This window comes from Periplaneta americana, chromosome 11, assembly GCF_040183065.1.
Source record: "Periplaneta americana isolate PAMFEO1 chromosome 11, P.americana_PAMFEO1_priV1, whole genome shotgun sequence".
NCBI lineage: Eukaryota > Metazoa > Arthropoda > Insecta > Blattodea > Blattidae > Periplaneta > Periplaneta americana.
Genome location: NC_091127.1, coordinates 63,998,886 through 64,016,535, shown reverse-complemented (window position 1 = coordinate 64,016,535; position 17,650 = coordinate 63,998,886).

Below are 17,650 nucleotides of genomic sequence, written 5' to 3'. Positions count from 1 at the left end.
ACAACACGGAGAACATAGATAGGCATATATGCACGAAGGGTTACAAAGTTGTGAATTGTTTTCCGTAACCTATTACATAAATATGTTACATGTTTATTCCATCTTAAATGTTGATCAATGACAACACCTAAGTATTTTACTTGCGTGGATTCTGTCAAAGAAGAGCAATTACAATCAATCAAGTTAATGTTATTGCAATTATGTATTTTTAAATTTGTGTCCTTATCGAGTTTGATTTTTCTCAGACTAGAAGCCGTTAATGTTAAAGGAACTGCAGTTGTTTTTGAAATGTTCAATGAGAGCAAATTTTCATCTAACCATTTCTTAATTATATTTATACCTCTATTAGCATTTAGGTAGGCATCATTCCAATTCGATCCACTAAAAATTACGGTTGTATCATCGGCATATGCAAATATATCTCCAGATGTGTTTCCTATATCAATATTTAGCAAGTCATTGATGTATATTAAAAATAGTAGTGGGCCTAAAACTGTACCTTGTGGCACACCTATATTTATATTACGAATTTCACTATGTTATTTGTTTCTATTCCTCTTTTGGTTTCTTCCCATGAATCGGGAATTTGTCTCTTTTCCCATCATAAGCCTTAGTTGAACAATTTAGGAATATTTTTTGGGGGTTATTTTACGACGCTGCATCAACATCTACGTTATTTAGCGTCTGAATGAAGTGAAGGTGATAATGCCGGTGAAATGAGTCCGGGGTCCAGCACCGAAAGTTACCCAGCATTTGTTCGTATAGGGTTGAGGGAAAACCCCGGAAAAAACCTCAACCAGGTAACTTGCCCCGACTGGGATTCGAACCCGGCCCACCTGGTTTCGCGGCCAGACGCGCTGACCGTTATTCCACAGGTGTGGACATTTAGGAATATTTGAAGTACTTCTTTAGAAACATATCTTATTTAATATATTAATATTATGAATTCTTGGGCTGTTGCTATTCTTACTTTTATCTAAAGTTAGTTTTAATGTACGATTAACTTCATCTTAGGACACTGACTTAAATTCCGGACGAATGTCTTTAAACAGTTACTATTCTTCTTCTTCTTCTTCTTCTTCTTCTTCTTCATCTTCTTCGTATTACATCCATTCTGGATCTGTTATTAACGGTATATGTATTAGATGTATCTCTTTCTTCTTTATTTAAGTATTTAAAATTTTATAACCACACATTCATTTCTCATGTATATTATTGTCTATGCTGGAGCTATATCTATCCCAACTTATTTTTAGACCAGATTGTATTAGATTCTTCGATAGTGCTGATACACAGATTCGTCTCCCATCTGCATCATTCTCTGTGTTTGAGATATATCTATGCCAACTTTTTTAGACCAGATTGTATAGTTTCTTCGATAGTGCACACACATTCGTTTCCCATGTATATCATTCTTTATGTTTGAAATATATCTGTCCCAACATGTTTTAGGCCAGACAATATTAATTTCTTCGATTAGTGCTGATTTAATTCTATAAATTTATATTTACTGATTATTATAGAAAATGTTAGACAGAAATGTGAGACTGAAATAGACCTCAGCCTAACCTGCGAAAGAAGGCAGAGGAGACGATGTTTTGCACGAACATGGATGCCATTTTGATAATTATAACTTGTTTTTTTTAGGCGGACGACTTAATTAGTGAGGTATGCGGATTTCCCTTTCAGTTGCAAGACTCACTCTTCTTATGTCACATTTATTATAATGTCAAGGTTACTTAAAATTTCCTCCGTGACTAAGATTTGTTTTTTATTATTTTTGTGGCGTTTCAGATTATAAATATTCAACGTTGATTGCGTATTAAATCAGCCCTTCCCTCTCGCGTAATCCATTTGTAATTACGTCCTTTTCACCTTCTCAAGAGATAACAATCTCGCATCCTAATGTTTTAGAGGTGACTTTGAGTAAAACATCCTTTAAACAATTTTTGCTTAATAACTTCTCAATACTGTAGATTGAAGTGATCTAGGGGTAACGTGCGGACTCGTGCTTCGAGTCTGAGTTAGTTGCAACGCAATACAATGCAGTATAATATACCAGGTGATTTTTAGGGTTGTACTGAAACTGGGCATCTCTCTATGAGACAATGACAAATGAAGCATTAAATAGACTAGCGAATACTACTGACGCAGCGGAACGAACCACGGTAACGAAATGGAAATGGAAAGGGGGACATGTGGCGAGACTACACCAGTCAAGATGGGCCCATGAATTCACCATGTGGGACATCTACGTCGGCAAGAGAGGACAGAGAAGACCACGGCTCAGGTGGTCTGACATGTCTGCGAAAGAGGCGGCCAAACAGTGGTCGAAGGAAGCAAAGGACAGAGCATTTTTGAAAGAACTAGGAAAATACATCAGTGTTGAAAATATTGTAAATAATAAGCTCAGTGTTTGCAAATGTGCTAGTTGAAAATAGAAATCAACAGTGTCAAAATATTATAAATAGTAAAGTCAGTGTTTGTAAATGTGCTAGTTGAAAATAGAAATCATCAGTGTCAAAATGTTATAAATAGCAAAGTCAGTGTTTGTAAATGTGCTACTTGAAAATAGAAATCATCAGTGTCAAAATATTATAAATAGTAAAGTCAGTGTTTGTGAAAGTGCTAGTTAAAATATTGTAAATAGTAATCTCAGTGTTCTTCAAACTGCTTGAGTTAGTAATAGACCTACGTGGACAGTCTACAAAAGGACCAAAGAACAAAGCTGATACTAGCTGAAGTTTAACAGGGTACCAGGACAGTATCTACGACAACTATATCAACTCGCCTGGATTGGCTGACCAAGCAAGTATTCATGAGCTACCCCAACTCCCAGCTTAGGAGGCCTTTGTCCAACATAGGACATCATGGCTTTATCATTCATTCGTCATTCATTTGCTGAAACTAAATAAATTTGTAGAAGGGTCGAAATATAACACTTTTCGAATAGGGACATATTGTGGTCTCCGAGGTAATGCTCAGTCGATGCAAGCCCGTAATGTCAGGACCTACATTGCGGATATAATCATAGTTTTGATCGTATCTCCTGGTACTACTTTTGAATGGCGGGATTTACAGCAATGCAACGAGTTGATCTAGAGCTGTTAGAAAACATGACACTTGCCGTTCGTCAACAGATTCGAATGAACGGAGCACCAGCACTTTACTCTTCCTGTACGAGACTTTCTAAATCTCTCATATCCCGAGCGTTGAATCGGAAGAGGAGGTCCGATTGAATGGCCAGCCCGCTCCCCTGATTTTATGTCTGTTTAGTCCTTCTCTTGGGATATACAAAACTTCATTTACGAGACACAGGTGGAAAACTCACAAACAATTTAGTCAGGGTATTTTCAGCCTCATATGCAATTCGGCTGATGTCTGGAGTATTTAGAAGAGTTACCTTTGATGAAATATTTGCACTGAATGTGATAGTCGTCATTTCGAAAAGCGTTTAGTGCAGTACAAAATTAACTAATCTATTCCTAGTACTTAATTTTTTCAAAAATTACTCTTATTTCATTAGTATGTTGGCCATCATATTGTAGTTGCTGACATTTGCAAGCTCATATTGACTTAATATTACTTCCTAGACCATGGATTCCTACTGTAAAATTATTTTTATTTCAACAACTCTGTAAGCTCCTTCAGTTTAAGTACAATATTTTTAATTACTATGCGTATTGCGACATGAAATATAATTATTTACACAAACATGAAGTGAAATACACCAGAACTCGAAGTTCGAACCACGGACACGTAGGAGTTATGACTTTATCCTGCAGCTTGTCTTTGTCATTCATCTGAAACTTTCATGTTCTAGACCAGTGATTCTCAAGCTTTGAGTGATCGCAGTCCAGTAAAATCTTTTTCTATATGATGAGGGACCGATCCCAACAAATTTACTCGTAAATACCTTTCAAATTATTTTTTAAAATTCATACGTGTAACTAACAAATATTAATAATCAAGTATGGCGTACGTAATCTTAAGACTTCAAAGGGTACCAATTGTTGAAACTTGGGAAATAATTTTCTTTTCTTTTAAGTGCATCTCTTTCACGCATAAAGAAATCAATGAGTTTGTTGACTATGGTCTGTCCCAGGAATTTGTGGAGTAGAAAGACGAAACAAGACCTCTGCGCAAGTGGTGTGTGGGAAGGCTAGGGTCAATGACTGTTCTGGGGGAGGCATTGCTTGAACGAAGCTACCAATCACTTCCAGGAAGGGAATAATTTCTGTCTGAATACTACTCTAACTTCTACCACGAGCATCTTACCCCTTAGCGGACTGGAGCTGATGCTGCCAGCAATACACTCCGGCACAGATAGACTCCAACCCCATATGCGCGAAGTTACTCTACAGATACCCGGGACGACCATAAATCGAAATGTTTTGTGTTGAGATCTCGAAAATGTCGCGATGGCTTCATAGCTTCTTTTCGCAAAACAGTAGCACAAATCATACATTGGGGTCGTGGCATTTGGTTAGTGTCAGGACATTGTATGAAACCAAATTTTTAAGTAGTTGTCCATGGTACTTAGGAGTGAACGCAAACATCTTCTAATGTGTGCTGGTAGTTTTTCCCTCTTTTGCTTATCTTGGAGATCGCTCTATGAACTGGAAGCATAATTAGTTGTTGCGTCACTAATACATTCAGTACGAAATTTCTTAATACCGATATTAAGTAAAGTCCCCAGTCTTTTATTCATATTAATATTTAAGCATGTATGCCGATTACTTAAAAAAATCGCGACATTCGGGTTTTGAAACAAGCAGTAATACAGTGCAATGCGAACTTACGAAGAGACAGTATTCATTATGATTATTCAGTATCGAGAATCAGATAAACGCTACCTTAATCTTCAATTTAAGTGAAAACATTTGTTTATACTTTCCAGGTAATTGATCACTGACATCTGCAACACAGATTTTATTTCGTACATTTTTTAGAACGGAGGATTCACCGCCTATTGTTGTAAGTGACTTGCAGACAATTTTTATAACCGGTCATAAACAGCGATATTAAAATTTCTAAATGTTGAAAGATTTCTAAGTCTGAAAAATTTCCGATCATTAAAAGTAAGTGATTTTATTGACATTTGCTACACAGATATTACTTAGTTAAATTTTAGAATTGAGAGTTTAGAGACAATCTGAATCTGCACTTTTTTTACACATTCATGTAAATTATTATTCTCCTAAGAATATTTCCACTATAAAATATTGGGAACATGTAATTATTTTCTTTCGCGTGTTAAATACTAGGTGCGGTACCTTGTTGACTAGTTTCAGCCTGTTGTGGGCTATCCTCAGAACTGGACGGTCTTGGTTTTCTCGCCTTCTGTTTGCGTTTCCTGTGGGGATGTGTTTGTGTAATGTAAAGTGGAGTCATAAAATGTGTATGTTCTGAAATTGAGTTGTGTGTTGAAGATTTCATTTGGGTGTGTTTTTGTGTGCCTGTAATACTAATACTATACAAAGAAAACAAAAGACAGATTCAAAACCTACATCAACACATAAACAAAATACGCTGAAAGCTACACTACACATTAGAAATTGAAAACAACAAATCCATAAATTTCCTACACATCACAATAACAAAAGTTGACAACAAACACACATTCAAAATCTACAGAAAACCCACAACAACAACACACATGGCCTACACAACACATCCAACCACCCAACACATCACAAACAAGCTGCATTCTGAAAAATGGTACACAGACTACTCAACATAACAATGAGCCAACATCACTACAAAGAAGAACTAAACACAATCAAATACATAACCCAAGAAAACGGATACAACCCTAACATAATAGACAACATAATAAGAAAGACAAAACAGAATTACTAAAAACTTAGCAATACAACACAAACACAAGATCACAAAAAATACATTACACTAACATACAAAAACACACACAAGATTGCAACCTTATTCAAGAAATTAAATTACAACATTGCATACAGAACAAAACACTCTCTACAAAAACATCTCAACACAAACAAATACAACCACACAGGCGTATACAAATTCAACTGCAACACATGCAACAACTTCTATATAGGACAGACAGGCAGATCTTTTCAAACACATTACAAAGAACACATCACAGCCATAACAAAATTACAACACAAATATCAACCACATCTCAAGCAACAAAACACAGACATGGAAATTCTACTTGTTCAACCGAAAAACCAGAAACGAAACACACTAGAAAAATACGAAATATACAGGCACACAAAAACACATCCAAATGAAATCCTCAACACACAACTCAATTTCAGAACATACACATTTTTTTACTCCTTTACACTGCACAGGAAACGCAAACAGAAGGCGCCAAAACCAGAACCACCCAGTTCTGAGGATAGATCACAACAGGCTGAAACTAGTCAACAAGGTACCGTACCTAGTATTTAACACCCGAAAGAAATAAACTACATATTCCGAAGTGATATAGTGTTGAAAGTTTTGTAATCAATATGTACAATGCATGCATTTTGTCAAGACACTCCCCCACTCTTCCTACAGAGCTGCGCAGGAGATCTGATGAGTCTTCTTACGAATTATAGGGGAATGGGTTAGTTTTTGCCTTGAACTCGGTAGACACACGCTCGACCTTCCCTTATACTTTTACCCCCTCGACAGAAACGTTGTTCCTGTACTGCACATCGCGAGTGTCTTGACAAAATGCATGAGCTGTATAAAATATTATTTCGTGAAAAATGTTAAGAAGACTAAAATTACAAATTGCAGGAGAATATCTCGCTCTCCGGTACGACTGATGCCAGGGTCCGATACCGAGCCGCGGCCCGGCGGTTGAGAAACACTAGACAGCTATTACAATGGCTTGCGTAAGGAAGAAGACTAAAAAAGATCATTCACCAACTACAGAATAATTTTGTCTAAACCCTAAACCGCAGACTAGGTGTGTAAATCATAGGTTGCACAACGGTTTCTCCAATTACTGCATAACGGTTGGCTACACTGACAACATAATGGGAACGAGACAATATTTTAGGAAGAAAAAACGAGCCCTATAGATGTTGTCTTATTCATAACAATTTCCTCGCAAAGCTAACAAGCCGTTCTGAACAAAACACCGAATTCATTTTAAAAAGAAGGAATTGAGGTTTCATTTTAATAACGGACTAAGTTGAAGTCCTGAATAAGGTCTTACGCGTTGTGTAATAAGATGATGAAATGGGCTTTACTGGGAGTCGTTTGTAATTTCGCTCTTAAATGACATATAGCTTCAAATTAATCAGTGAAATTGTTGGAATTTAGAATGTTGTAGGACAGGTTTTATAATTACAAGGGGGAATTCTGACATCTTTAAGAACAAAGCTTTTACGGAATTCCAATTTGGTGCGTTTCCCGTACTCCAGACATGAGATTTGTTGGAAAGGGAAAGTAGTCATTTTCTTACCTTATTCTTATATAATTCGGAGCTCATTTCTTGGTCACATTAGTGTTTTCCTTTATAATTAGGCTATTTTGTTGCTGATCACTGATCATTCATCGTGAACTCCTATTTAATTGCACTTTTAACACATTCACACATTTAACTTGCAATGAGTTCCTATACTTCGTATCGTAATTACCAGAAGCCAGTAGCTATGTCTCTTAAATTCTTTCACAAAAATCTTGGGGTCTGATCGATGTCAGGGGACAGCAAAAGACATATTCGTAATGAAGAAACCATGAAGGTAGTGTTAAAGTAATATTTGTATGCAAATTAAATAAAATGGAAGTACTGATTTGTATAATGAAATGTTAAGGAGAAGGAACAAAACAACATGAATGAAATAGAGAGTGAATTAATTAAATATTAGATTCCTGAAAGCAAATATTTTGAGAGAATAGGAGTAAGCAACAGTGGCAGAAGAGACGGATTAGACTAAGGACGAGAAAGGAATAGGAAAAGAAGTTACAAGAACAAGAAAGAGAAGATGACAAGTAAGATAATACGAAAAATAGAAGCAAAAAGGAAAAGACAAGAAAGGAAAGAAACCACTAAAAGGAGCAGAAAAAAAGTACGAAGAAGGAAGTGGAATACGGGAAATGGAAGACCGGTAGGGACAGGGAAACGAAAGAGGGGTAGGAAGAAGGATGAGGAAATTGAAGAGGAGTAAGGAGAAGAATGGAGAAGCGGAAGAAGAGGAAGAAGGATGAAGAAGGTAAGTGGGAAGAAGGATGAGGAAGAGGAGCCGAAAGAAGGATGAGGAAGAGAAACGGGACGGATGGAGAGGAGCGGGAAGGATGAGGAAGAGAAGCGGGAAGAAGGGTGAGAAAGAGGAGCGGAAATAAGAATGAGCAAAAGAAGCGGACGGAAGATGAGGAAGAGGAGCGGGGAGAAGGATGAAGAAGAGAAGCGGTGAGAAGGATGAGGAAGAGGAGCGGATAGAAGGATGAGGAAGTAGAATGGGGAGAAGGATGAGGAAGAGTAGCGGGGAGAAAAATGAGGAGAAGCGTGGAGAAAAATGAGGAGAAGCGTGGAGAAAAAATGAGGAAGAGGAGCGGTGAGAAGGATGAAGAAAAGGAACGATGATGAGGAAGAGGAGCGTGAAGAAGGATGAGCAGAGGAGTGGAGAGAAGAATGAGGAAGAAGAGCGGGGAGAAGAATGAGGAAGAAGAGCGGGAAGAAGAATGAGGAAGAAGAGCAGTAAAAGAATATATGAGAAAGGAAGATTAAAACAAGAAAAGAAAAGTAAAAAGAGAAGATGCAGCATGAAAGACGGAAAGCAATGTGAGAGAAAGTGGAAAATCAATGTTCAAAAAAATGCAGTAAAAATTGAGGAAAGAGGAAAAATGTTAATAATTAAATAAAATTGACAAGGTGTACTGTCAATTTTCTACGTGAATATTTCAAGGTTGCGTTGATGTTATAACTCACATACTTAGCACCGTAGGTGTTCTTTATTTCCTTTTATTTATGTTATACGATCAGTGGACATACAGTACAGGAAATATTCGGAAATCTATATTAAGCGATTTGATAACTTCCGTAACTTGAATCTCAAAACACCTAACTTCTACGTAAAAACGCACTACACTTCATTATTACGCGTAATTAAAGTTGTGAATGTTTTATTATTATTATTATTATTATTATTATTATTATTATTATTATTATTATTATTATTATTATTACATTCTCTTCGTGCAGCAAGTCTTCTTCTTACACACCTTAACTTTAATCACCAGTTAAAAAGGGAAGAGACAAAACCGAAAATATGTATCTGACACGCTTTTCTTTAAAATAAATTCAGTATTTAGTATTGCTTCCAGTAGTCATGAAATGAAAATAAAACAGTCTTGTATCTCAAATCAAATTACATGTCAATAAACTTGCAAGTTTATGGAGGATAATGTTAAAGCTCAAGTTCAGTGTAACTGTAATGCGGAAGTTGTAACTCTTGATCTAGTTTCTACACATGGCTGCCATGTTTGATTTAAAATGTAATAGCTAAACTTCTTTAGACGGTGGACATTATGTTACTTCTAGATATCGGATCTGTTACACATAAATAGCCTTCTAGTCATGCTTTTCGAATGTGTATGTATGGCAAGGCTGTCTGTTATCCCTCACCTTTCTTCACCCGGGGCTCTATTGACAAATATGAACGTTCTGTGTTACACCTTCTTTATTATATCGAATTTATGTCAACATAAATAATACAATTCTATTCATAAAATAGCCAGTCTGACTTATCTTTACTAGAAAGTGGAAATATATGATATGATATGATATGATATGATATGATATGATATGATATGATATGATAGATATGACATGACATGATTTATGATATGATATATGATATGATATGATATGATATGATATGATATGATATGATATGATATGATATGATATGATATGATATGATATGATATGATATGATATGATATGATATTATATGATATGATATTATATGATATGATATGATATGATATACGATATATATATAATATGGAATGATGTGATATACAATATATGATAAGAAATGATGATATATATACAGGTGGAGTCACAAGTATGTTTGGAAAACGCGTGAACGTGCTCTGGATCAAAACTAAGAACAATCATATAAATTGAGGGAAAGAAGACAGAGGACGGACACTGGAAAGTTTTCTTTTCTCAATCGTACTATCAGGGACTGGAATGCTTTACCTGCAGACTTATTAAAGGCTTTACCAACAACCAAAAATATATTTAAAAATAGGCTTAAGGACTTTACTAATAGACGGTAGTATATTATAGACACAATTTAAAGGGTGTAATTGATATTTGTCAAATAGTTGGGTCATTGGCTGAGAAGAAACTGCCTACTGAAGGAATGGTGAACGGGAGGAAAGTCCGAGGCAGAAGAATATGTAAAATAATAAGACACTATTAAGATTTATGGATCATATGCGGAGACTAAGGGTAAGATAGAAAATAGTGAAGATTGAACAATGCTGGGTTTGCAGGGAAAGACCCGCCCATGGACAGAAAACTATAAATGAACGAATGAAATCACTTTTCCTCTATAATAATTTTTCCGTGTGCAAACTTTCAATCAGGTTGTCCTTAAGGTACTGAAGATAAAAATTACACTGACCAGCTGCAGATTATAAAAGGGTTAGATGCTTTATACAGCGAACGGGTGAAGACTAAAGTTAAATCGATATGATATATCTAACCGCCTAGTACTCCTGTAAGAGCAGCATTAATTTTAAAAAATATTAGATGACAAAAAAAGAATCGACATTGTCCTCATATGCGAAACAAGAAAATGCTCCAAGGAAGTCAAGACTTGGGAAAAATATATGATGATATATTCTGGATAGAACAAAGCAAGAGAGCACAGGCTAGAGTGGATATATTGCTTAGTGAAAAACGCGCAGTCAGTTATTGCTGAATAAGAGAAAGAAAAATGATTCAATGTAAAATTGACAGAGGATATTTAACTGCTGTTTCTATATATACCTGAATGGGGTAGGAGGAAAGTAAATGAACCGTTCAATGAAATACAGACTCCAGAAAGAAATGCGAAAAATGGTTGCAGTATATAAAAATAATAGCGATTCTCCTAACACAAGTGTAGTTCAACTAATGTTTAACGAAGCCGAGGAAACTATTTCTTCCATTTATACAGTACAATTATTATTATTATTATTATTATTATTATTATTATTATTATTATTATTATTATTATATGACACATATCTTCACTTAAAGAAACTTAAAAGCAAACATTCCCATGGGAGCAGATAAAAGAGTTGTTTTTCTTCTATCATGTTAATAATGTCAAAACAAGTGCTTCTACAAATTTTGGCCACTCGAGCGCAATTGTGAGAACCGTCCAGAAAGTAAGTTTCCCTGGGGTCGTTTATAAAAATAAAACAATTTCATGAAAAGACTTATTGGAACAAATACAGCAATTGTTGAGCTATTTTTCAACATATTCCCCACAGGAATTGACCGATGAGTCAAACAGTAGGATCAACAGACGGCTGTCACACGCTTCCTATCCCAGACGGCAGATTTCTACGACAAAGGGATACAAAAGTTGATTCCATTTTATGACACATGTCTCAATTCCGGTTGAATGTTGAAAAATAGCAAATAAGCACTTGTTAAGGGATTATTAATATGGTGAAAGAAAAAATAATAACTTTATTATTTGCTTGTTAGAGAACGAGTTCATTTCATCGAACTGGCAACAGCTTCTGTGACATATGTCATGTTAAACCATCATCATGATCATGATCAACATCCAGTTTTCAAATATATAGGTTACTTTTAATTTGTTAATGTCTTATAATTAATCCACCAGTTTCTTCATTCGCCGACCCTGCTCTCTACTTCCATTTGGAGCATATTTGATTATTAATTTTGACAAATTCTGAGCAGACCCTTATGCATAACATCAATGGTTAACAACAACAAAACCGTTCATCTGCATTCATGAAGCCTTGGTCCATTGATTCCTGGGCAATGTGATACGTTGTACCACCGGTAAACAGAGAATTTGAAGTTGATGTCCAGCGCCTGACATCCGGACCTCTTTCGCTAAGGCAGAATTCCCTAACAGAAAAGCATTCAAGTGATGGGCACAGAAGTAGCAAACCCTCCATTGACTCACCTCGCTCTGGGTTCGTAAAACATTCGGGTGAAGTTTTTATTACTGGCAATACTGAAGAATATCACCCATTAATATTATTATTATTATTATTATTATTATTATTATTATTATTATTATTATTTCGAAATTGTTAACGTTATTACCCCTACTTTCTCTATCTAGACCGAAATTAGCATCAGCATTGTCATTAGCATATTGGACACTGCCATATCACCAACACTATCAGCATCACCAAAACCGCTACCAAAACCACCACTGTTAACCCACTAACACCATTACCATACGTTTTGTGGTTACCATGCTAGCAGTTGGGTCTGAGGTTCGCGTGGGTTCAAACCCATCTGAAGGTGATGGATTTCAAAGAGCGATGGAATATTTAGTGTAAGATAGTCCCATGTCAAATTGTAGGATTAGCACACATAATCGAGTCCTGTTCTTGATAGAGAGCTCTAGACAGAATTAGTTTGTAATTTCTGACACGCTTTCAATTTTAATTCCGAATAACTTCGCCAATTGGAAATGTTAAATAAAATACAGGATGATTCAGGACCTTTGCAACAATCTCTGAGATATGATGCCTCTTGCAGTGAGAAACAATTTTGTCCAACAACCCGTATCTTCTGACGCTTTGATCAGGAGTTTTGAACTTCTGTTTGAATTCATCGGGGAGCATTGAATAGGGAGAGAAGAACCCGTTGCGTGGTCAGTACGACTGTCCGACTTAACGACTTTTGTTTTTTCCTTCGAAGTCATATGAAGAGTATTGTGTATGCCACCCAATTTGACACCACAGAGGAATTGATTGTGCAGATACACATTTTCTTTCGCCAAATTCACCAAAAACCTCCAATGTTAGATAAAGTTCGAAGGTCAATACTAAGATGGTGTCATGAATACAATGCGGAAACTTTCAATACCTTCTGTAAACTGATGGAATTGTACTTTAAAAGAGTAAATTAATTTTGTAATTAGTCATCTAAGGTCTGTCTGTGCGATCGCGTAGCTCTTTGACGACGCATCAAATAACACGGGTTGTCTGGTAAAAATTATTTTCCCTCCTATGAGGTGTGATCATTAAATTCCGAGACCTGTCCCATAAATGGAAATAAAATTACCCGATTTAAATTTGGCTGCCATCGTCTTCAAAGTAATCCCCTTAGGCAGCTATACACTGATCCCAGCGCGTCTGCTATTTTTGGAATGTCTCCTGGAAATCTCGTTCTTGAAGCCTGTGAAGCGTCTTCTGCTATTTGCGTTGGATCTCCTCCACAGTTCCAAAACAGTGACCCTTTAGCTTGAATTTCATCTTCGGACACAAAACAACGTCGCAGGGCGCCAAATCTCGTGAATACAGGGAGTGAGGAACGACGACCATCTTCTTACGAGTGCAAAACTGGGGTGTTGCGAGAGCTGTGTGAGCAGACGCATTGTCGTCATGGAGCTTCCATTTGGATATGGACGTGAGGATCATTTGAACCTCTCCAAATGACATGTTGACGACGTCAGCAATTTCTCTGATGATGATGTGTCGATCATCATGCACAAGTTGTCGATTTTTTCGACATTTTTGGCAGTGTTGCACATATGTGGTCAACCTGGCCTCTTGTCGTCCTCCAGCAATGTTCTGTCATTTCTGAAACGCGAATGCCACTCAAAGCACCTCGCCTGACTCACTCCTTCTTTCCCATAGGCTTCAACATTCCATGTGTTTTAGTTGTCGATTTCCGGAAGAATTTTATATTTGCTCTCTGCTCCAGTTTCGAGCCTATCGTGATTTCGCAAATGTGCTGATGAACGTGCTACCAAAACCTTGTGTAACACAGATCTCAATGAAGATAGCGCTTTGAAATTTTGTCTCGCGTCTCTTCAAGGTCGTCTAGCGTCACTGCTGCGCGCACGTGTCATTACGTGATCCCTTCGCCCACAGCAGACACAGTCTCGAAATTTAATGATCATACCTCTTATAGTCTACCTATCAGTTCTCAGATTTTGTTGCAGAGGTCCTTAATCACCCTGAACAGCTTGGTACTACTACTACTACTACTACTACTACTACTACTACTACTACTACTACTACTACTACTACTACTACTACTACTACTACTACTACTACTACTGTCTCTCAAGAATTCAAAATCATCTGAAAGATCCCCTTTCGTTAGCCTACTTGTATGTTGGAAGTTTCACTGTGAATATTTTAGTAGGTACATACTCTAGGAACATCATCATTATCATCTCCAGCACAGAGAAAAGATGGACTTGACCTCGTTGTTTGAATTATTATGAACTTGATGTAACAGATTTATGATTTCCTGTACAACTTGCTATGGTGAAGCTGCGTGACAAGTTATATTACTGATTCTTCTCATTCATAGTATCATTAATCAGCTAAGACTTAGCTGATAATTATCCTCAGTTTATTTTTGTAAAACCAATCGCATCTGTTTTGTACTAGCTCGTTGGACATTTCTGTAGTAGGATATCAAAGGTACAGAAATACTTCAGTTTATCTTTAGCTCCGACATGTAATTTTACCGTTGAAAAGTGGCAAGTCAACTGATAATTTATTCAGTAAAATCGTAGTAAATGTAAACAACCCTAAAAATGAGCGCCTCTTTAGAAATCATCATTTACTTTGATGCAGTTAGTAAGCAGAAACCTGCTTTACAGTAGTGAGGCATATTTCAGAATTGAAGGGTTCAGAACCGTAGTGGGCCAAGCGCCATTTACTAAAACCGTAGAAAACAAGGGTTAAAATGAAGTTATTACCATAATTAAATGGTAACATATAACAAGTAATATAAAGTATACACATTAAAACTAAATGATATGTCAATCTTCATTAAACTATGGCATTCACTTAACTTTAACCCTAGCTTTCTCCGTTTTTAAAAAATGGCGCTTGGCCCACTATGGCTCTGAAACCTTCAATTATTCTCTTGCGAATTTTATTTCACGAAGAAATGTATAAAAACGTAGACAGTTTGAAAAATTCGTGGACAGATCAAGGTGCTAATAATTCACTCACTCACTCACTCACTCACTCACTCACTCACTCATTGTCCTGCCCAAGGGCAGGTCTTTACTGCAAACCGAGCTTTCTCCAATTTTTCCTATTTTCTGCCTTCCTCTTTGTCTCCTCATATGATCCACATATCTTAATGTCGTCTATCATGTGATATCTTCTTCTGCCCCGAACTCTTCTCCCGTACGTCATTCCTTCCAGTGTATCCTTCAGTAGGCAGTTTCTTCTCAGCTAGTGACCCAACCAATTCCTTTTCCTCTTCCATCAGTTTCAACAACATTCTTTCTTATTTTATTATTTGGGTTACGCTGTATTAACATATCAGGCTTTTCAGCGTCTGAATGAAACGAAGGTGATTATTCCGGTGAAATGAATCTGGGGTCCAGCCCAGCATTTGCTCGTATTGGGTTGAGGTCAAACCCCGGAAAAACCTCAACCAGATAACTTGCCCAGACCGGAATTCGAATCCGGGCCACCTGGTTTCTCGGTCAGACGCGCTAACAGTTGCTCCACAGGTGTGGACTCATTCTTTCTTCAGCCACTATTTCCAACACAGATTTATTTCTTATTCTGTCTGTCCATTTTATACGTTCCAATCTTCTCCATATCCACATTTCAAATGCTTCTGTTCGCTTCTCTTCACTTCGTCTTAATGTCCATGTTTCTGCCCCATACAATGCCACACTGCATACAAAGCACTTCACTAGTCTCTTGTTAGTTCTTCTTCCAGAGGTCCGCAGAAGATGCTCGTTTTTCTATTAAAAGCTTCCTTGGGTGTTGCTATTCTTCTTTTGACTTCGTGGCAGCAGCTCATGTTACTGCTTAAGCCTTGGTTTTTCTGAACCGACGCATGCGACGTGCGAGATACGAGGCCCGCCTCGCACAAATCCGGACTACATGAGAGATAGTGAGTGGTTTCTATAACTGCGAGATGCGAAGTCTGCGTACCTCGCAGCCATAGAAACCACTCACTATCTCTCGTGTAGTCCGGATTTGTGCGAGGCGGGCCTCGCATCTCGCACGTTGCGTACGTCGGTTCAGAAAAACCATGGCTTTATAGTACACCCCAAGTATTTGAAGCTGTCCACTTGCTCTACTGCCTCATTTAGAATTCGCAAGTTTACCTCCTTTATTTTTCTCCCTATGACCATGGTCTTCGTCTTATTTGCATTTATTTTCATCCCATTCTGCTCGCACCTGTTATTCAGTTCCTGTAGCATATCCCTTAGTATCATCTCCTCTTCTGCTAACAAACGCCATATCATTAGTAAATTGAGGAACAAAATTCCGGCATACCGGCGACACTGATATAACCTCGGCAGTTGCGAGTGTCATTAAATAAACCATTTTTTTTTCATCAGCAAATCTTATGCACTTTATTCTTCTTCTTCCTACTATTATTCCTGCCATGTTCTGAAAACCGTTTTTTGTTTCTAATAAGTGAAATTCAAAACATATTCCTAAAATACATCAGTATCACCCTCCTTTTCATTCATGTGAAACTACACGATGTGCTACTAGACGATTGGACATTTTTCTTGGACGGAATGCTGTGTCAATTTGGTCCAATTTACCTTCTGTTAAAACAATCTTCCTCCTGTTTGCTATCTTGTCTAACTCTGAACTTACAGTACAGCAAAATCTCTTTATAATCGACTTGCGTCCACCGCTGTGGAGTAACGGTTAGCATGTCTGAGCGTGTACGAGAGGGCACGGATTCAAATCCTGGTTGGGACAAGTTACCTGGTTGAGGTTTTTCCGGGGTTTTCGCTCAACCAATTAAGAGCAAATACTGGTATTATTATCTTCATTTCGTTCAGACGCTAGATAGTCATAGTAGTTGATAAAGCGTCAAAAATGAACCACTAACGAATTGAATTACCTAGTATGTTTACCCCAGACATACAGCATTTTTCAGAAATTTAAATCGGCATTGTCAATGCGATCTATACTTAGCAAAAGTATTCACTAGAAACGTAATAACACGCGCTGCTCCACAGTACTTCTTGCTTAAAACATACCTCGGCTGCGATGATACAGTTGATCCCCCCAAGTGTCGAAAATCGTGCGCGGATTTCCCCATACGTTGTTTCCAGGAAAGTGGTCGCTCGGTTAGAAACCCTGCAGGTTTAAACGTGGAAAGAGCACAAATAGGCCTACTACTGACAAAGAACTGAAATACTGTGGCTCAGGGAATTGTCTATGGGCCATTCCATGTCAACTAGTCTTGTATAAATAATATTCTCCATAAAAAGTGTATTTCTGTTAAAATACGCAACATAGTCCAGGAGACATGAATATATAACATTTTAAAATTAACTACATGTCACTATAAACAGCACAGTGAAACTTTGTTAAATTATCAATAATATCAATCGTGGTTTTGTTTTCTATGATGACTATAGTGCGAATTCACAGCCAAATAAGAAATATGGATAACGTTTATGTCGTATTAAAAAAAATGAAACATCCAAGAGTA